The sequence below is a fragment of the Pelobates fuscus genome, chromosome 2 (assembly GCF_036172605.1).
Source record: "Pelobates fuscus isolate aPelFus1 chromosome 2, aPelFus1.pri, whole genome shotgun sequence".
Lineage (NCBI taxonomy): Eukaryota > Metazoa > Chordata > Amphibia > Anura > Pelobatidae > Pelobates > Pelobates fuscus.
In genome coordinates this window covers 200,095,505-200,118,669 of record NC_086318.1, presented here as the reverse complement: position 1 = coordinate 200,118,669, position 23,165 = coordinate 200,095,505, and the positions used below count along the sequence as shown (strand labels likewise).

General features: G+C 44.6%; 1 pseudogene; it reads left to right on the top strand.

The window, feature by feature from the left end:
- The first annotated feature begins 1,377 nt into the window (after nt 1–1,377).
- On the top strand, nt 1,378–2,537 carry LOC134585697 (actin-related protein 2/3 complex subunit 1A-A-like; annotated as a pseudogene).
- Nucleotides 2,538–23,165: the final 20,628 nt, after the last annotated feature.

Here is a 23,165-nt window from a genome sequence, read left to right as displayed (position 1 = left end):
AAAATATATACTTTTATGCTCTGCCATCTGAGTAATGAATTGCTACATCAATAGAAACAGCTTAATGCAATTAACTCATTCCGTTGCTATCAAGGGTGCATCAATTCACACTTGATAATGAGAACTTTAGTTCCTGCATTATGAGTGTGGCTGGCCTGAAGGTGGGCTAATGGTTCCATGTTTTGTGTCAAACCACTCCAGAGCAGTTTGACAAAAATGGGGATGGCCACTAATCTATAGTCCCTGTTCCTCATTCTAAAAGCAGACAGTAATTTACTATTAAAAGTACAGCAGCAGATTTTCTTTCAGCTATTTACTAGAAATGTGAAATAAGCACTTAGAAAATAAGACATATAGACATATGTAAGACATATTGAAAGTCCAGGAGCAAATCTGATAGCATTTTAAAAAGTTACTGCTCCAATCCAATGCCATTAAATATAAACATGCTGTCCAGGTCATACTTGGAAACATTAGAAATGTCAGTGTGCGATATGTGATAAAACACTTTATAAGTCAAAAAATACATTGGTCTCTCATCTATTTTACAAGTTTGTCTGTTATGTTAGACATGTTGCATTTCCTTTACAATCCCTCTGTCGATTTATCACAATTCACTGATTTGTGAATAAACCCTGGATTTCATGATTGATCAAGGCTTGTTTTGTTATCCTAATAACAGCATTGTTATCCGACTAGGCTTTCTGTCGGCAGTTCATATAGAATATGTATAATACGTTGTCTGGGACAATAGCCTTTCCGTTTCCCAAAGGCCCAGACAGATAATGTTTCTTCCACAAGGTCACCAATGTATTCTCCTCACATTCAAGTCTCTTTAGAAAACCATGACATCAATGTTCTTGTCCTAAATATACCTTAATGTGAGTCATTGATACCTAATACACCTATTGGTCAGGATGCTGCTGGCAAATACCTTTCCTCCTTGTAGCCTTTGATGCTACTTTTAAGGACTTCAGAGACACATTGTTTGTCTTTATTTTGTTTGAGTTCATGAGAGAACCATCATTATTTATGTGTATTTTACAAATCATCAGAAACGGTCAAAGGTCAGCTTTACTGACATAACAGAGTCATGAACAGTCTATGTAAAAAAATCTGTAGTGAAAGCACACAGAGCACAGTACAAACAAGGATAAGAGGAGGAAATTAATTCAACCAATAAATTGGTCCTGCTAGCAAGCAAAACAAGTTAATGAAATTAAATGTGGGTCCAAAGATGTGCATTTCTGCTCCCTTCCTGTCAGCAGCTCTTCCTTTGCTCCGGCGCCGGGTTCGCGTTGACTGAGTCCATGAATCAGTACTGTTCCACAGCACATTTGAAAACCTGAGAACTTGTGATGTTCAATCATTTTCAGTTTTTTGCCTGAAAACACTCAAGAATGTCCTTGCATCAGTTTTTACTTGAGCCCATCAGCTGCCATGCCTGGAACAAAGATCTCACTCAGATTGCCATCAGCCCAAATAACCACGAGGTTCAAATCTACAAAAAAAAAGTGAAAATCAATAAGTGAAGGGGCATGAGTTAAAGGAGCACAATGGGCACATAACAGGCATTGACTGGGCTCCTGAAAGTGACCGTATTGTGACCTGTTGAGCTAACAGCAACATTTATGTGTAGAGCCAGGAGGATGGGGTTTGGAAACCAACATCAGTTATCCTACGTATCCATCGTGCTGCAATCTTTGTTAAGTGGTCTCCTCTAGAAAACAAGTTTGCTGTCAGGAGTGGAGCTAGACTTATATCTGTGTGCTACTTTGAGTCAGAAAATAACTGATGGGTGAGCAAGCACATCAAGAAGCCAATTCATTAAACAGTGCTTAGCCTGGAATGGCACCCCAATAATGTGATTTCCAGACCAGGGTATTCTCTGCTTACCTTAAAGAAGTTGATGAAAAGCCAGCTTGCACTCCATGGTGTTCTAAAATGCCATTTGGTCAGCTCATGGCTGAGTTTGGAGGAGCTGGTAGTGGTGGTTGGGTGCATAGAGTAAGCTCTTCAGCAAGTAGCAATCGCTTGGCTTGGGTCCTACATGATAGCATTGTGTCTGCACCAGATGATTCTAAAACATGATTATTGCCTAGCTGAAGACAGCGTTCCTGCCATTACTAAGGGTCATCTTTATATCTGAGAATAGTTTGAAAGCAGCGGGCCATGATTGTTGTCCTATGTTGTTCACTTAGGATGATAATGACATCTTGACTTTCATTACAAAATTGGACATTCCAATGTAGAGCACCCTTCGTAATTTCTCCGCAATGGAGCGCTTTCTGAAACATGGACAAAAGAGCCACTACGGAAGATCTCAATGCCACACTGGAGACACTGCATCAGAACAGCATCACCCAAGTGTCCATCTATGATGACGATAAAACTCCACAAATTTTGTACAACTGGGATAGATGGAGCCATGACAATTTGGGACTTTAAGACCCTGGAATTCAACATTCAAGGATTGTGAATAATGTGAAGAAGGTGAAGCAACACGAGCAAAACAAAATGAAGCAGTATTTGCTGACCTCTAGAACTTGGTGGAGAACCCTTCAAAACTCTGCTGACCCCTCCAGCAATAAACTTGTCAGAATTTCTAATAAGCATGTTCTCCTTCTGGAAACGTGTAATTTCCAGTTTTAAAGCACATTGTTTGTACAGTTTGCAGACCAGATTACTTACTTTCTGTGGTGAAGATGGTTATCAATGAAATCGGTTAATGTTTTCTTTTCATTTAAGTTGTTAATTTTTTTGTTGTTTACCAAAGCTGCTTTTGGTAGTTTCTATGGGGAACATTACCAAATTAAAATAATTTTATGTAAAATCTCTGCTAAAAATAAACAATGAAGAATGTGGCAAAAAAAAAGGAGGTCCACAATTAGTCAAAGGTGACTAAGGCTAGGGTCCCTCTTTTTCTGTCACACTACAATCAGAGGAATGCAGGTTCACGTATTGGTTGTCCACATATTTGCCCCCCCCCTATCCACAGGAGAGTGGGATGGAAGATTAAAAATTAATATAGGGCTTTGGTGAACCCCCAGGCAGGAGCTACTCAGTGTTATCTGTATTCCCTCCTACATGTATACTAAATTATGAGTTAAAAAGAGGAACTCCTTTAAGCCATGGGACTTAATATATGATTAAAATTAGAGGTGATTCAGACATCTTATGAACTTAGAGACAACTTCTGAATGATCTGGTGGCTTTCAGTCAATGAGTTATGTCTGTGAAGAGAGCAATCAGCTACAGAGAGGAATGATAAAAAGGTATAAAGTCAAAACTGAAATATCTTAGGTATTGTTTTCCTATCTAACACTAAAAAGGATACACAATTCATGCCCAAAATGAATATTGGAACAAGGGTTAAGTATATATTTAATGATCTAGTTCCATGTATATGGGCAATTGTTAAAAGATAATACATATTATCGACCTCTTGATGCACCAAACACTGCTCTTTGAGTAGCAGTTTTATCCACATGGACTAACTACAAAGACAGTGCAGTATTACTGCTTGGAGCTGACAAGTGTAGTTTCTACATTTTCAGTTCAGTTATTATCAGTAAAGAAACCACAGACTTGGCTCCAGGAATGCATAAATGAAAGCTGTCCTGTTATTCTAGATGAATCAACAACAGGCTCCATTGAACCATTGTTGATTGAGAGGTGGTCGCCAGAAGTAGGGACATTTCGACAAGGGGGGTATTGGCTCAGTATCAGTAAAGTTCGCAAACATTTTCAATCATTTTACACTCTGCTTCTTTCTGTAAATGAGTTATTTGTTTCTTGGCTTGTTGCAAATCAAGTCAAAGCATCCCACGCTTGAAGAACAATGCCTGGCAGAACTGTCTATGGGTCAAAATGATTTGCAGAGAGCTTTGTTTGAGTACACAAAATAGGCTGATGTTCTGTGCGAGCTGTTATAACAGACATAAACTATACCACTGCAAGCCTTCTGTATCGTGAGACTGTCAAATTATAAGAACCATCTATCCAATCAAATGACATGTGTGTCTCGGAGGGTGCAATACCCTAAATATTTTTTCAGTCATCTGAAACTAAAATTTACTTATATAGCTATGTGCAGATCACAAGGTGGTTGATGGTGGCTCTTTCACTCGTTATTCCTATTCCATTATTAAGATAAAAGAGAAACAAATGTATGTTCTTACAACAACTTGGTGGAGTACTACACAGAGCTCCAACTTAAGATAGACCGTCTGACAGACAAAGTAGCGGATCATGGAGACCGCAACAGATGCAGCAATATTTGCCTCAGAGGCATACCGGAGGACGTCCTCCCCCAAGATTTGTCCCAATGCGCAAAAGATCTCTTCAAAACCTTGGTTCCGGAATTATTGGAGCACAAATTTCTCCTTGACCGCATACACCGACTTCTGTGACCGAAAAATCTACCACAAGCAGCTCCAAGGGATGTCATAACTAAGCTGCACTAATTTACCACTAAAGATAGGGTCATGCAGGCCTCGAGACGCTCAGTGACCCTACCTGAGCGGTACGCGACAGTAAAGCTCTTCATGGACTTATTAGCTGCTACTCTCTGGAAACGGAAGGCCTTAGCTCCGATTACCCAAGCGCTGATGACAGCTAACATGCAATACAAATGGGGATTCCCAGGCCACATCATAGTTCGCCATAATGGCACAACACGACACATCACTACAATAGAAGAATGGAGACAGCTCCTTGGAGATTGGAAGATCGCCATGCGACGCCGAGAGCACAGGAATCGGGAAGAAATCCACACTGGTCACCGGTGAAAATCACTAAGGACTGGCAAAGAGCCGCCGCAGGAAAATGACTCTGCCCGACATGCGGAAGATCACGGAGATGACTGCTCATTCCCTCAGATAAGATGCTATCATTGAGGGACTAGGCCTATGCTGTGTGAATTTCTGCTTTTAGTTATACGTTTGTTGTTTCATATTGTTATTCGTTTAAAGCGAAGTGTTACATGCCAAAGACTGTACCTGAGTTACATACAGAGGTAACAACTAACTTTACAGTTTACACCTCCAAACACTTTTCATATGATTTTCACTCTTGTTATAAATCTAAGAAAAGATGGGTATCAGTGCTAATTGGTGACAGAGTCACATTTCGACTGGTCAAAAAACTGGGAGACAGAGCAGGCAGATATTTATTACCACAATGTTATATAAACAACGAACCATATACATTTATCAGTGTCTGTGGCCCACAGGTCGACCATATATCCTTTCTTGACAAAATCTTTGCATTTGCAACACAATACAAATTTGGAGAAGTAATAATCCAGGGGGATACCAACTTCATATTAGACCATAAAATAGATTCCACCTCCTCGGACAAGGTTCTGCCCACCACATATAGAAGGAGAGAAAAACAGGCGCCACTCTAAAACACAAATTATTACAACATGACTTCCTGGACACGTGGAGGGTACTACATCCATTAGAGAAAGATTTTACTTACCATTCCATGGTCCATAACACCTATACGTGAATCGATAGATTCCTCTTACCAAGGTCCTCAGTTACCAAAATCCAAGACACTACAATCGGACAAATCACTTCAATCATGCCCCGATTACCTGTCAATATATCAAAAGTTACCCACCTCAGGATCAGGATCCTGGAGGCTCAATGATGCCTTATTACAGGACCCTGCCATAGTTGCAAAAGTACGACAAGACCTAGAGGCTATTCCAAATCCAACTCCCCTACCGACACAAACACAGAAACCTTCTGGCAAGCACATAAGGCGTTCATAAGGGGGAGCCTTATAAGAGCTGGAAGCTACGCAAAAAAGCAGAGACTCAAAGCATACACTGAGACCCTACAAGAACTGGCAGTTCTAACACACAAAAACAAATTGGACCCCTTCCTTGCCACTCAAGGTTGACTGAGACTCTTACAAGGCAGACTAAAGGATATAGAACTAGCCAAAACTAACATCATGCTGCCCTTCTGTCCTCCCAATTAAAAGCTAGACTGACGCATTCAAAAATAGCGCACATCATCTCGCCTAAAAAAGGAAAATTGCTAAACCCACAAGACATTGTCAATACTATAGCACTTTATATACAACTTAAAAGACAACCCCAAATGCCCAACTCCATCAGTAAAAGACATTAATGCCTTTTTTAGATTCAATAACGGTCCCACAACTGCTGCCAGAAGAGTTAAACCAATTATCAGCTCCATTTAATATAGCAGAAATAGAAAAGGCCATTAAATCTCTCCCATCCCACAAAGCACCAGGGCCTGATGGCTATACTAATGGCTATTACCAAACCTTCGCAGACATCCTGGCCCCACACATATCAGATCTTTTCAACACTTGCTACTCAAAGGGAGCCCTCACCACCGACATGTAAATTGTCCACATATCTACCCTACCGAAACCAGGGAAACCACCCACCACATGCCCAAACTTTTGCCCTATCTGTTGATACAAAACTGTATTCAAAAATCTTGGTGAATAGACTGGCCACATTAATACCACGAACAATCCACAAGGATCAGTCAGGGTTTGTCCGCAAAAGACAAGGGTTGGATAATACGCGAAAAATTGTGAACATACTATCCCACATGCAAGAGGCATAAAGAGAAGTCTACTAGCATTAGATGCAGAGAAGGCCTTCAACAGGCTCAATTAGCTGTATATGGAGAGAGTACTTCTGAAAAATGGGCTCCCCAGTGAATTCATCAATGGAATTCTTGCCCCTTATAACCAACCTGCAGCTAGGGTCTCCAACGCGGGGTTTCTCTCCTTCAAATTTCATATCCCTAATGGCTCCTGTCAGGGATGTCCTCTTTCTCCATTGCTGTTCATCCTCTCCCTAGATCCATTGGCATATAAACATCAGACAACATCCAGCCATACAGGGAGTGGAAGTAGGTGACAAAAGCTTTAGTCTCTCAATGTTTGCAGACGACATCCTGCTGACCCTGGAGCAACCGACCACCTCTGTCCCAGCTCTCCTCCAATTATTACAAGAATATGGGAACATTTCCCATTATACATTAAATCAAGCAAAAACTCAAGACTTGACGATTGGCTTACCGGCAGATCCAGTCCAAATCCTTACAGAAAATACCAGTTCGACTGGAGGAAACTAACATAACTTACTTGGTCAAATTAGCACCCTCCCTACTGACTACCTATAACTTAAATGACAAATCTTTGCCTAACATATGTACAACAACCATCTCCAAGTGGAAAATTGTGAAATTATCCTGGTTAGGGATAGTAAATAGGTCCAAAATGGTAATTCTACCCAAACTCTTGTATGTGTTTAGGATGTTGCCCCACCACACACCCATTTCCCTCACAAACCACATACAAAAAAGCATAAACACATACATTTGGGACCAATGTAGACCCTGCATACCGATATCTCTCTTACAGAAAAATCCTTCTCAGGGAGGAGTAGGCCTACCTTCTGTAAGGACGTACTACAGAGCAAGCTTTTTAGAGTCCGCGATTAAGCTGCATGAATAGAAGGGCATATTACATTGGGTAGACATAGAAAACTCAAGAGCAGAGAGCTCATCACTGTCCAACATTATGTGGGCTCCCAAACACCTAAGGACGATGAACACACAATTGTTCCCAACTACACGACTCACTATAACCCACTGGGACCACTTTAGGAATAAAATAGAGGGGCACATAAATACCAGCAGGACACCCCGTTGACAGCACTGACAGCATTATCTCCCTGGCTCACCTTCAACTCCTGGGCCAATAAAGGTATACACACCATAGGGGATATCTACCAAAATGGAGAAATCTGACCGTTCCCAGACCTACAAACCGAATTCCAGCTGCCAAATTCATTCGTATTCCAATACCTGCAATTAAAAAACATAGCCCTGTCTCACGTACGCACTCAAGACCTCCTCACACCACACCTTGCACATACTGCCCATACAATTTTTGAAAGGTGTCGGAAAAGACCTAGACACCCCAAGACATTATCGATCTGTTACCAAGCATTGTCTGGAATAGAGAGAGATACAGAAACAGAGTGTGAGCTATCCACACAAAAATGGATAAAAGCGCTGAATGCACTGAAAGGCTTAACTAAATGTTACTCCCACTTAGAAGCACACAGAAAACTTATTTAGATGGTATCTCACCCCACACAAACTGCATAAGATTTACCCCTCAACCTCCAAGATGTGCTGGTGTTTCGAAAAAGCAGAAGGGAACATAATTTGGTGGCAATGCCCACCCATAACGCCACTGTGGGAATCAGTGGCACATGTCCTATCGTCCCTGGGCTTGTCCGATATTAAAATGACTCTGTCCACTTGTCTGTTCCTAATTTTTCCAAACAGACCCCCAAAGCTTCCAGACAATTAGGAGCCCTGACCATACTGGCGGTCCGCAACCTTATAGCTCTACATTGGAAGCAACGCATATGTCCAATCAAATCCCAATTACTAGAGAAAATTCAGCTATTCTACACATATGAGAAATTGACCATCAATTCACCTAACCATCATGAGTCCTTTACTAATGCATGGCAACCCTGGGTAGACTGGTAGGTGAAAAAATGTTCAGGGCAGAGTGGTCACACAGGTGTAGGGCCCAGCTCAATATCGACCACCTAAAACCTCAGAAGGGTGTGATGTTATACTGCGCACTGAAAGATGACGAGTAGATGGTTGACCACTCTCTCTTCGAACGTACACCATTCTGCATTCTGTACCCTCCACCTTCTCCTCCTGACGTATCTTGAAGTAAATAACATAGAACTAGCTACGAAAGAAAGCAACAGGCTTTGACATTCAAGTCAACTGAGACGAGTTACATTGCAAAGGAATATTTGTAGATAACCCATATGCTGATTCCCAGGTGAAACATGCAGTCAAACTCCAGGATTCTTATGTACGACTTCTACTTCGATTATGTCTATGTCCTGTGCATATACCCGAGACCGATATTGTTTCTATTGTTTACTATTTCATACATGTCTATTGTCAAATCATATACCTTCCTGTCCCTTCTTTTTTTCTGTACCCTCCCCTGACCCATGATGATGTTAACAAAATAAAAAAACCTTTCAAATCTTAAAAAAATAAAATAAAAAGGTAGATCCCCAGATGTTGTAGGTTGGATGGCGTGTATGTGTATAGTCCGCAGTGTGTGTTTGTGTAATAGATGCAGTGTGTGTGTATATATATTGGATGCAGTTTATGTGTATAGTGGATGCAGTGTGTGTGTGTGTATTGGATGGGGTGTGTGTATATATTGGATGCAGTGTATGTGTATAGTGGATGCAGTGTGCGTGTGTATATTGGATGGGTGTATGTGTGTGTATTGGATGCAGTGTATATGTATAGTATGCAGTGTATGCTTGTATAATAGATGCAGTGTGTGTGCAACTTTATGGGGTAGGATAGGGACTGTTTTCTTACATTGTTACATAATAGTCTAGGTTGAAAAAAAGTCCATTAAGTTCAACCTTGAATCCTATTACTTTTTGCTGTTTATCCAGAAGAAGGCAAAACAACAAATTGTAGTCCTTTCTAGTGGCTTTCATAAGAGAGGACCTGCCGCAGATTCCCAGGGGCCCACAAGTATATATATATATATATATATATATATATATATATATATATATTTATATTTGTAGTCAGTATTATGACATTCACAGTTAAAATGTCAGACGGAAATGCAAATTTAAAAAAAAATCTTATTTTCTCACATTTTTTTTACTTTTATTCATAATAAATGATGTTCCATATATGAATAGTTAATGATAGATTAAAGCCCTGTTTCTCCTGAACAAAATGATATATAATAAGTGTGGGTGCATATAATTTGAAAGAGGGGAAATACGGGTGAACAGACATATAGCGCAAATTCCAGTTTTTGTTTACGTTTTGTTTTGATCAGAACGCGCACTATTGACTCCGTCCTGAAGGGGTTAACTTCTCCTTGCGATCCAGCGATGTCCCCGCGCTAAGATTGCCGGTGAGAGCCCCGGCGGATGCCTCCATCTGACTTCCTGGTTCCGTCTCTGTGAGCCGCAGAGGCTCATGGGGGCGGAACTGGGCGGGTAATTCAAATGCAAAAAAATGGTACCGCTTTTGGTACAAAATTCCTGACATAATCATACCACCAGGGAGGTTAATACGTGTTGACATTACATAGCAAGTACTTTAAAGTACTGTTTGAGGGACATCTGGAGTATGCAGACGATTCCAATGTCCCAGTTTATGATGTGCGCTGGGATGATTACTAAAGGCTGCAGAAGCAGTGCTTATTCTAAAAGAATGACCTGAATATGATGAAGGGTCGTATCAGAGTTTTATGAATTGTGTCCTGACGTACAGGATGAATTTGATGTAGTGAATGGTTAACGTGTAACCTTGAAAAAGAGTGCATGCCTGTGTAGTCCTTTGAGTGTAGGACAAAATGGTCTAGTATGTTGACTGGGCACCATTTATTGTTGAAAGAATGTAGGTATATGTCTGCAGGTGGGCATAAGTTCAAGAGTTTGTAAGCTAATTTAAGGTTGAGGTGGCAAAAGGATGTGAATGTCACCATGGTATTGATGGAGTACGGATTGACGGTTCAATATTCCAAAGTGAACTTATTCAAATGGCCAGAGTTCTGGTATGTAAATGGTTGGTATAAGAAAACAGAGCCACGTGTGCCGGCAATCTACCATGACCATGAGATGAGCTAATCCAGAATGAGATCATGAAATGTAGGAGTTTTAGTATGTGGTTAAGCAGCCGTGGAATGTTTGGAGGAATACCTTAAATGGGATTGAGACAAGGCTTCAGCTGTTATTATTATTATTATTATTTTATTATTTATATAGCACCAACCAATTCCGTAGCACTGTACAATGGGTGGACTAACAGACACATGTTGTGACCGGCTGGTATGTGTATGCAGACAAATTGCTGTGTTGCTGCCAGCCAAGTAATTTTGCATACTGCTGTGTTTGAATAGCAATTGACAGACTTCCTCCACCAAAGAGACCCCCCGGGCTGCGCAGTGGTCGCGATGGAGTATACTACAACAAGAGCTGAAGGTTACTAAAAGAGTACGCTTCATGTCTCTGTGGGCTATGTGTCATGGAACCAGTTGTCCTTGATAATGGCTGCAAAAGCCAATGAATGACTCAGTCTCTCCTGATATGCTGGGCACTGTCCGCGGTGGGCAGAGCTGTATTGATAATAAGTCAAGATGTACGCCTATTAATGTCACCGGTAGTTGTCTGTGATACTTGTACGGGCGTAGAGTTGGCAATCATGAGTCTGTACATCTTGGCTTCAGTGCTGTAGCTGGCAGCGGTAAGTCTTAACGCATGAGTTCGGCAGCAATTAGGAACGGTCCAGGATTACAAGGAACTGTGTTGGTGGTATCCTGGTACTTGACCAGGGTTCAATGGACTAGCTGGGGTGGAGGGTCTGGCGGGGGTACCTGGGAATGAAATAACCTCTTCTAGTGATGAAAGACATAACATGATTGTAGCGGAATGCAGTAAGCCTGTCCTATAATTTACCTGTGTAACTATATTCGTGCTGTGTATTCATGTCTTTAGATATAATTTCGTATGTGGGTTCGGTAGTTCCATGAGAATGAAACTACCGAACCATTAGATCTTTATTGCTGATGCCTGGGTGGCCGCTGTTCGGTATATGAACCACGTGCGGCGGCCATCTAACGCATCAAAATCTCAGCGGTGTTTGGTCGTCGAGTGTCTGGAACTCAAATCGGACACTCAAACAACCGAACACCGCTGAGACCTCCAATTTAGGTATGGATGGCTAAGAATATTGTGTATTTCGTCTGCCGAACGGAGACCGACCGCAGGGCCCAAACGTATGGAACCCTTTTCGGCTACCACCTCGTGTGCGGTCGGTCAAACTTCACCCTCCACCAAACTACCGGACCCCTGGTCCGATCTGGGTGAATTTTGGATATATTGTTCACCCAGATCAGGGCTACCTAGCGGTACCCGAATATTAATGTTATGTGTTGGTTTAGGGGTACATCCATGTTTGGGGTAAAACACTGTGTAAGTTAAGGGGATTATGAGTCACCCTGAGGGGAGGAGATGTGTGGGAGGTAACATTTACAGTATTGGTTACTGTCCTAATTGATGTAAACCCCTCCCTTGCATGGGAGCATGCTTTATAAGGAACCCTGGAATAAAGATTGTCAGTTCTGCTCCTGAAACTGTGTGTCGTCCAGTTATTGGGAGTGCTGTGGGGATACTGCTGCGTTATTTTGCCTGCTGGAAACTCTGCCTGTGGATTTACTATTGCCTTGTTCCTGAGCCTCACTGGGATCTTACGTGGAGAATAGCTGTGGGATATCAGCTCTCCGCTACAATGATGAATAAACAATGAGTAAATGTAATGGGCATGTGGATGAGAGTGTAGCCCTGTGCCGGATGGTGAAGAAATTAGCTATACAAGTGGAAGGTATATGCCAAGTGGCTCAGAGAGGCTCAAGCTGGGATTTTGTCTGAGGGACTGAGGCCACAGTAAGAAGTGGCATGAATGTTGGCCTCTCGGTGACAAATAAGAGATTCAAATGAGTGGCTGTGACAGGTGAGGCCCTTTCTAATTACCTGTACAGGTTGGAGCGAGGCTCTAGCTATGAGTTGGGCCGATGGGTGAATACATCTGCGTGAGGATGGGTGTTAGCCTTGCGGGACTGAATTATTAATATATACTAGAAAATCAGCCAGTTGATCTATCCCTAAGAAGTGTAGGGGAATAGAAACTTAATGGATTGATAGAAAGTATGTTGGAACGTACTTATATTGCCCAACTAGTGAGGTTGAGCTTGAGAAAATATGTTGTAGAAAGGAACCTAAAAACAATGGGAATATGTACAGGATGGTGTACGTGCTAACTGAAATAACGTACCTGTGTTGTGGTTAAGGAGTGATACGTCAAAAACAGGTTGATAAGTAAGAATGGTGGGAACAAAGAAAAATAAGGGAACTTATGTATAATGAGTACTTACCTAGGCCAAACAAAGTGAGTCAGGAAAAGAGATACCTGATTGAACTAAATCTAGATGAGTTCCCACTGTGCGTCCTACTAGAAGGACCTGAAGAATGCGTGAGAAAAAATAGCCTAAGTAATTAAACGCCAAAACATGTATGTAACATATCCAGCTTAGTAGCGTGAAGCGAATTATGAGATCTAGTCATCACCTTAGATGAAGGTGTGGGTTATACTAATTTAAGTAAAATAGACAGACCGAAGAGGGAAGAGGCCTGAATACGTATAATTTCGTAATGAGGGGTTCTGGGTTCTTGGGAGTGTGCCGAGAGAGGAACCATATAGGGAGGACTTGTGTGGGCCTAGTGAGGCAAGGTGGAATAGTAAAATGTGATATGAAAGGATTGTAGTTTTCCCTTGTAAGCAGGAAAATGTTGTATGTAAATGCCCAAATGGAGGGCCGAAATTGGATCGTAGTGGTTTGCCTGAAGAGGGCCGTATGTAACCGTCTGGAGTGAAGGCCATGTGTAGAGGTATCGTTGCGAAAGGCAGAGAGTGCCCAATATAAGTCCTGAGCTGCAGGATGGAAAAAAATAGGGCTGTATGAGGGGTACGGACATTTGGAAATAACAAATGTGGAATAAACATATCAAGGTTGTAAGAGTTGTGTAGAGGCCAAGCACGATGCCTTTGTTGTTTGAACCAGTCCATATGTAGTGGTATGGAGAATTGTCATGAATACCAGGGCGGCAACTTTGTATGTAGTGGAGGGCCGTCTGAGGCTGTGATCAAAGCAAAATGACGCAAATAACCAACATGATAGATTATTAAGTGTCTAGATGTAGGTGACTTGTCATATGTAACGTTGTCAATACCATGCTAGACTGAAGTGGCTTAATATGTGGAATAAGGATAAAACTTATCGGATGAGGAATTAAGGTTTTCCCAGATTCCTTAGGCTCCGAGAGGTCCATATAGGTTGGGTTGGTGTAGGTCTAGCCAGACCGAGCTTATAATTGAATGAAGTAATATAAGCAGTATATAACCCTCGTGAAGCAGGCCCTTCATTCCAAACCCAAATGAGGAGCCAAAATTGTGTTGTATTGGGTTGCCCATAGAGGGCCTTGTGAAGCCAATGTAGTGAAGGTCAAGAAAGGACCATGTTTAAAGGTATTGATGACAATCGTTTGCAACATATGAATATATTTAGGCAATGATGATCCCACCTAATGGATACTGCTTAACCATAGTGTTTGACATGTGGTAGGGACAACGTATATAATGAAGGATACAGGTTCCCCACGAGGATGTCCTAATGAAAGCCATACGGTATAGTAAGGTATGATTAGTTTATTGATATTGTGTAGTGTGGTGGGGTAGTATGCAACCCCTGTAAGTGGATGTTATGCAAATTAAAAGTCCAACAAAGCACTGAAATAGGAACATAGTATGTTGCCCACTGAGGGTCATGTGAAATGGACGTTGCAAAGTCCCATTAAGGGCTTTTTGCAAGGACTATGTATATGAAGTCGAGAAGGAACCCAATGTCCTGAGGTGCAGGGTGGCCACGTGAGGCTGTGATAAAAGTAATGGAGCGGTGATTGGTAGATCAGATATAGGTTGTAGAGTTTGTTGAGTAGTAGGTATAAAACAGAATTTACGACAGGAATGAGGTTTAGACCACTAGAATGCAATAGTGCTGAATTGATTTTAGGCTGTGATGACCGTACGCTGAATGTAGGAGGAAACAGAATTTATAAGACATATGTTTCTAAAGCATCTAGCTTGTGAAAAGTTAATGTAATGTTTTTATTTTATTTTTTTATATATAATACATAAGTTTATACTTGTGGGATGCTTAGGAGTATGATTAACACTTATGCATACATAATTGGTATAGCACAATAGGGTTGAAAGCAATAGCAAATGCTAGAATAACAGAGTAACATGCATTAATGTGAGGCTAGTGACGGTCGAATCGAATGACAGTACCATGTGTTAGAGGCCCTGTAGGGCTTGTTAAGAAACACTTAAATATAATCCCATTAAAAAATATATTTTATTTTTTATTTATTTGTTTTAAATGCAGATTTTCATTTGGGGTATATATACTAAGCAGTTTTTTTTTGGGGGGGGGGTGGAGGGGGGAGGGGGCAGTGGTGTGTCCCTAAGTGGCGGACCTGGTTCATGTGGCGACTATAACATTTAGGTGAGGGACATACCGGATAACCATATAACAGACATCATTTTAAAGTACGATTGACTAATCCTGTGCTGAGACCAGAAAGGGCTTAAAACAATGTAAGTTTTGACAGACAGTGAAATAAGACAGAGTATTAACAGGCTGTACCATAAATGCTGAATATGTGTATATGCCCAAGTTTGGGCCTGATATGAATTTACACAGTCAGTAGCAACACTTAGCCACATAATTACTAAGCAATGTAGCTCCATGAGTGCCTGAATACCAAGAGGGCAACCATGAAAAAATACATGTAGGTACTGAGGCCTGGTGAAAAATAAGTAACAAAAGTAGCAAATATGAAAATGCAATATGGCATAGCATTTATTATACAAAAGAACGTAGGGTGACTAACTGAATTGCATATTATAAAATACGATATGTTCGAATACAGTAAGCAGAATGCATGATCCAAATTGAGGTATCACTGTGATGCTGTGATTGAAATAAGGCGTATTTGCATTAGTAGTGAAATTCGCCATATCCGAATTCCCTATTTTATGAAAATGAGCATGGATTATACTACCATAAATTATTATGCTACCATAAATTAACTATTCTGTTTGCTCACTGGTATACTGCATAGTGTATGTTTTGTTGTAGATTTCTTTCCTCCAACTCTTAGACACTTGTTACCAGCGACTAGTGTTATAATCTTATCTATTTATGGAATGCATCATATTATATTTAACGTTGGAAGGGAACGGTTTGCTACATATTTAGTATTAGATATATTTTGTCCTGTCCATTGAGAAAAAAAATGCGTCCAAAATAATACGTTGAAATAATATGAGTTGGAATACATTTTATCTACTGAGCCATGTTTTACACCCAACTATTTAGTGAATACATCCCTTTTTTCTGTGCAATTCAGTGTTTTCCTTGTTTGTCTTTAGTTGACACTCTCTGTGTCGGTTTCACTAGGTCTACTGTTAATCAGTCAACACTGTTAAAATGCTTTGAAGTTGTAGCTGTCAACACTTCGTGGCTGCAATAAAGAGAAGACACAAAAATCCATTACACTTTCATTTGCTTTATTTAAACATTTAACAATGATATTGATATTATAAGGTAATATTTTCCATGGTAGGACATAGTGTTGATTTTTTTTTTTTGTAAATATAATTTTTATTTCCTGGATAGAAGGGGAAAATAGAATCATTTCTGCATAGACTCGCAGGTCTGCGCAATTTTCAACAACATGTTAGATTCAAACATAAAACGGGCACGCAGGCCCAACAAGGCTGTCGGACACGCAGGTCCCAGATATCAACAACAGTAAGAGCTCATGAAGGTGAGTCCCCCCCCTCCCTCCCTCAAACTCTGCCCATTCGTCTCTTGCAGTGTGGTCCACCGAAGAGGGGTAACCACCCTTGGCTAAGCTGTTGTCCCCCCAGGTTAAGACAAGATCCCTCTAGTTGGCTACCGCTAAGGTGTCTAATGAAGAGTACTCTATTACCTCCCTTGAGTCCCTTGCGAGGGCTGTTTGTGATCTGCCTGTGCGAGAGGGATGAGTACTTGGTCTGTTGATGTGCATCTGTGGGGGTTCGCGTCTGTTGAGGTTCCCTATTGACAGTTTATTACTACAGCGGAATGCCATTTTGTAGGGAAATGAACATGTAAGGGCTCGTTTCCAGTGCCTTTATGTCGTCGTGGCCTTTGGGTAGCGTTTCTCGCTTGTGACTCTCGGGTAGTGGGGAAGGGAGAGGGTTAGGAAAGTGAAGGGAAGGAGGAGGAGGGTCTGTCCGTCGTCCCCTAAATCATTTAGGCAGAGTATAGCCCTATATTTAGTTTTGTAGCATCGTCAGGAAGTCCTGTTTCGTCGTAGTCAGTATCCAGTGAGTCCAGATGTCCAAGTATGTCTGACGCTGTTTATCAGTTGCTAACATGGAGAGCTCCTCCACCGCTCTCAGCTCCTCCATGTGGGTGAACCACTTGAGAAGGGAAGGAGTCTCACTCTTTTTCCAGTATTGTGGTATAGTTTGCTTGGCCATGTTTAGGATACGGATTGTAAGCGATTTTTTGTACCTAGAAATCGGTATAGTCGTGTGGTGTAGCAGCATTGCTGCAGGTTCTAATGGTGGTGGGTTGTCAGAGAAGCGGGATGTGATTGTGTGTATCTTCCTCCAGAATGGTTGGATGAGTTCGCAAGCCCACCAAATATGTATAGGTGTACCCGGTGCATTTGTGCATCTCCAGCATATGTTGGTCCCATGGGCATGTATGTATTGAGTTGTGTCTGGGGTGCAGTACCATTGCGTGAGTATCTTATAAGCTATCTCCTGGCTCTTACTAAATATGGAGCAGTGGTGTGTGATCTCACATATCTTTTCCCATTCCCTTGCGCTGAATGTATGGTCAAGGGCCTCCTCCCATTTACCCATAAAACGTGGTGTGGCCGTGGGTGTGTGTGTTTGTAGGAGGGTGTAAAGCTGCGAAATACCATGTGGTAGTGGGTCAGGGTCTACGCAGAGTTGTTCAAAGGTAGTGAGTCCCCTCGTGAGAGCTCCTGCCCGTGGTAGGGTTTTGGTGTAGCTCACTAGTTGCGCGTATCGGAAGTGGGTCGTGAACGGCTGGTTAGGGTCACCACCACACAAGTCAGTTAAGGACCTCAGCCCCTGACCGGAGCACACATGTCTCAGCCTCGGCATTGGGCATTGCACCAGGGCCCTCAGTGCCCTAGGGTCCTTGCCTGGTGGGAAGCCTGGATTGTGTGTGAGGGGGAGCAGTGGGGACGGGTATGTGGAGAGTGTGTGTCTGCCGACACTCCCTCTCCATACCTTCAGCGTCGCTTTCGTGTATGTGGAGTAGTGTGTTTCCTTTCCGTCGGTCCCCCCGGGGAGCCACGGGATGAGGGCGGCTGGGATCCCAGCCAACCCCTCCTCCGCCTGTTTCCATAATTTATTGACCCCAGTTTTAGACCACTCCACTACCCGTTGCAGATGGCATGCCTTGTAGTATTGCCGGAAACCGGGTAGGGCTAGGCCCCCTTTGTTCCTAGGTTGGGTGAGTAGTGCGTATTTAAGTCTGGGTCTCCTCCCGTCCCATACAAAGGCTCCCATCGCTTGTCGAAGTGTGGTAAAGAATGAGGTGGGGATCGAGATGGGCAGAGCCTGAAAGAGGTAGAGTAATCTCGGTAGCAGGTTCATTTTAATTACTTGGATTCTGCCCAGCCAGGAGATGTGCGGTAGGGCCCACTCCCTCATGTCTGCTTGGAATCTAGCCAGTATCGGGGCAAAATTTGCTGTAAAGAGCTCCGATTCCCTAACCGTCAGCCAGGTGCCGAGGTAGCGGATTTTATCAGCGGCCCACTGGAACGCGAAGCTGCGTTGGAGCTGCGTTGTTCTCCTTGCGGGTACGCTGACATTTAAAACATATGACTTGGAGAAGTTGATCTTGTACCCCGATAACCTGCCGAAGGTCTGGGATTCCTGTACTAGATTGGGGAGGGAGATCTCTGGGTGTGTTATAAAGAATAGGAGGTCATCTGCGTACGCGGCAAGCTTATGGTGTGTATCTCCTATGTGTACTCCCTTGATGTCTGGGTGATGGCGGATAGTGTTGAGCAGGGGTTCCAGGGCCAGGACAAACAGCAACGGAGATAGGGGACACCCCTGTCTCGTTCCATTGTGAATTGGGAACGCCTCGGTGGGCGCCCCATTGACCAGGACGTGTGCCGTCGGATGAGTGTATAGGGCCTTGATCCATCCCTGCAGGTACGGCCCCACACCCAAGTGTGACAGTGTCTGGAACATATACGTCCAGCAGACCCTATCAAAGGCCTTCTCCGCGTCCGTGGACAGCAGGAGAAGGCCCGTGTCGTCCCCTGTTTTTTTGTGCATTATAGTAAGGGCCCTTATGGTGTCATCCCTGGCTTCCCTGCCCATCACAAACCCCACCTGGTCCGGATGGACCAGAGAGGGTATGTGCACCTGGAGCCGGGTCGCCAGGACCTTCGCTAGAAGTTTGATGTCGTTATTTATAAGGGATATGGGCCGATAACTCCCGCAGTGCTCCCGGTCCTTACCCTCTTTCGGGATTATAGTGATGTGTGTCATGAGCGCTTGTGGGGGCAGTTCGTGTCCCTCCCTGATGGCATTGAACATGTCTAGGAGTGGGGGGTATAGGATCTCGGCATAGCTTTTGTAATATTTGATGGGCAGGCCGTCTGGACCCGGTGTCTTGCCCGGTTTCATGGATTTAATAGCTAGCGCTAGTTCCCCCATAGATATAGGTTCATCCAGCTGGTCGGCCGTGGCTGCCGTCAGAGAAGGGAGCGTATGGGTCTGTAGGTAGTCATCTATTGAGGTCTTAAGTGATCGTGACTGGGCGTCGGTGTGGGGGCGTGGGAGGGAGTACAACCCTGCGTAATATGTGCGGATGATTTCCTGGATCTTGGCCGGGTGTCTGTGTAGGACCCCCGCCTTGTCTCGGATCCTGTCTATGTACGTGTCATGGCGCCTTTTGGCTAGCATGCGCGCTAGAAGTTTCCCACTTTTGTTCCCGTGGATCGCGAAGAAAGCCCTATTTCGCAGAGCGTCCCTTTGATGAGTGGAGTGAATGAGTGTAGTTAGTTCCCTACGCAAGCTGAGGAGAGTGGCCTGGTGTGTGGGGAGTTGGTGTTGTTTGTTAAGTGTGTCTGCCTGTGCTATGTCCGATAGCAATTTAGCCATGCGGGCTTCCCTCTGTTTTTTCAGGAGCGCACTTTTTTGGATGAAGTGGCCTCTGATGACACTCTTATGTGCCTCCCAGCGTATGGTGGGGGAGGTCTGTTCGCAGGTGTTATAGGCGAAATACTCCCTTAGTGTCTCCCCTATGTCCGAGGTGATAGTAGGGTTTGTAAGCAATGATTCATTCAACCTCCACTTGGAGATCTTGGGCCTGTGGAGGGGGGAGTGTAATTTGATGATCACTGGGGCGTGGTCCGACCACGTCACAGTGCCTTGGTCGGCCTGTAAGACTAGCGGTATGTGGTAGCTGGGGACTAGTAGATAATCTATGCGGGTGTAGGAGTTATGAGGGTGGGAATAAAAGGTGAAATCCTTTTCGTCGGGGTGGAAGGCTCTCCAACAGTCTACTAGCTTAGTCTTGGCCAGGAGAGTTTTAATGGCTGTAAGGTATTGTGAGGGGATGTGTGTGTGGCCCGAGGAGGAGTCCCACTTGGGGTCTAACGCTACATTTAGATCCCCTCCCACTATTAGTATGCCTTCCTGGAAACCCGCCAGTGTGCGGAGCGTCTTAGCCAAGAATTTATATTGCCCCCGGTTAGGGGCATAGAGGTTGGCTAAAGTATACATAGTGCCAGCGATCGTCCCCTTGAGGAGCAGGAAGCGGCCCTCCGGGTCCGTTAGGACCCCAGTTTCTATAAATGGGAGGTGTCTATGCAGGAGTATTGCCGTGCCCCGGGATTTACCTCCCTGGAAGTCACTATAGTACCCCCTGGGGTAGTGGGGGTTCGTCAACGTGGGTCGTGAGCCTGCCCTAAAATGGGTCTCTTGCAAAAACACTATGGATGCTCGTGCCGTCCTAAAGTCCTTATGGGCTCCAGCCCATTTTTCTGGCGTGTTTAGTCCCCTAGTGTTCAGTGTGAAAATGGTGAGTGGGGCCGGTATTAGAGACATACTGGGTGTGTGTCAGTTGCTCACAGGTGATACGGTCACTTCTGTCCGGTCGTCAGGTACAGCGAGTGCGGGATAGGGTAACTTGGGGAAAACCGGGAAGGTCAGAGGGTGAGAGGGGAAGGAACGTACCCTCTGGGTCTAGAAACTGGGTACGGATGAGTAACACTATATACAAAAAATGGAGTTGAGCGTTGGAGGGCAGTAATCACCCCCCCTCCCGTAGGTAGGAGGGGTGCACCGCTCACCTAGGGTTAGAACGCTCCAACCAGTAGGGTAGCAAAGGAGTCCAAGAGGCCCCAAGTTGGCAGAACCCAGCGGGCCCAGGACGCTCCCAGAAAGATCGTCACGTGCCTCTGCGAGCCCCCGGAGTTCCGCCCAGTCAGGACATCCCGTCTCCCCGCCTCTTGGCTCACTACGCAGGGAGTGTAGCCTATGATGTACCTCTATAAGCAAATGTTTGCAGGGTCTGTGTCATGACCGCAGTTCGTGGACTGATCGGCCCATCGATGTAACATGGTGTCCTTCGTCTAAGTGTGCCCCGCCCGCCACCCCCTCGGTTCCCGGGTGATTCCCAATTATCTAGGGTCAAAGAAAACCACCTAGCCTAGAGTAGCGAGAGTTTCACCTTGGTCTCCCCCGAAGGTCATATGCATCCTCTTACTCCCCCCCCCCACCTAGGCTCCGTGACATGCCTCCACCCAGGCCCGGCCCTGACCCTCATCAGCCATCCGGTCCCTGTACTACATGCTACAACATATGTCTAATTGGCCCCTAGAGGGCCCAGCATAGTGTGCTCCTGAAACCCTCCTATAACCCGGCAAGGGTGAGATCAAGATAGCCGGGAGAGCAGCAACGGTCTATAAAGTCTGAGGGGACCCACTGTATAACTGCGTGGGCCGCATAACCCCTCTACTGGTGCTGATGTGGCTGGCTCCCCCGTCTCGTGTGGGTGGTATGGTGGCATTTGCCGGTTAGCGTCCCAGTTTGTCCTGATAGGTTGTGCCTGAGGGCTGTAGCCTTTCGGGGTGACTATAGGGGTGGTTCATGTAGTCCTCCCTAACTCCTCGCATAAAAAGGGGGGGACAAGTCCAGGGCTGAAAAGTGTCTACCTCTCTCCTTCCATGCCATGATTAGGCAGGGTATACCACTCAGTAGGGCCCAGGGCCACCCCCTCTCCCCCTCCCCAATTATTCGGCCCACTGTCCTTATGTTGTGGGGAAGTGTGTAGTCCCGTACCCCCCTTGTCCCCTTAGGCATACTTGCGGTAATGAAGCGGGAAGAGGAAGGTTGTCCCCAGACTCCGGGTCGTTCGTCCGCTGACTGCTCCACACGGGCCCAGGGTTTGGAGGCGGAAAGCCAACTGTAAGTCCCAGGAATGAAGTGGATAAGCTCAAAATACTGGCGATGTTCGGAGCGATATGGATGCAACAAAGAGAAAATAGAGGGTGAAAAATGCAAACAAGTCTTCCCTTTCAAGGCTTGGTGTGTTTCGTCAGAAACCCAGGGAGCGGCAGGGTCGGTGATACAGTTAGTTCTGTGTTCCCGCTGGTCTTATCGTCTGCATGCGGGGGTTCCGCAGTCGTTGGGGTTTGGGACCCATGCCTTGAGGCCTAGGACCTTCCGTGTAAAATCTGAGCGGGTTCGGCCATATTAGCTTCTCCGGCGGCAGATGTAACTCGCGTTGAAGCGTCTCTAAGTCTTCTGCACCCGTGACCATGAAGGGGCCTGAGGGTGTCGCTACTTGAAGGCCTGTGGGGAAGCACCATCGGTACCTTAGGTTGGCGGACTGCAATTGCCTGGTGAAAGGTTTCAGGGCTCGCCGATACGCCAGTGTAGCAGGGGACAGATCTGGATATAGCTGGATGTCCGACCCTTCTAGCAACACCTTGTCCGCGGCTCGCGCTTTGCGTAGGATCTCTTCCTTAAGCTGGAAACTCTCCATGCAGCAAATGATGTCTCTGGGGGGTCCCCCTGGGGGCCCTTGGGGTCTCAGGGCCCGGTGCGCTCTAACAAAGCCTATGTGCGTCTGTGGCGGCCTAACTAGGAGCCTATTGAAAAGTTCCATCAGTGTACTCTGTACTGGGGCCTTGGTATCCAACTCCTCTGGGACCCCCCTTACCCTAATGTTCTGGCGTCTGCCCCGGTTGTCGAGGTCTTCTATATGCAGGGCCATCTGTCTCATCACTGTGGTATGGTGCTGCAGCATGTCTGTGTTAGCAGCCTGTGCCACTGCCATGTGGTCACAGTCCGCTTCAATCTGCGATACTCGTTGGTTGAGGCCTTGTAAGTCCTCTCTCAGAG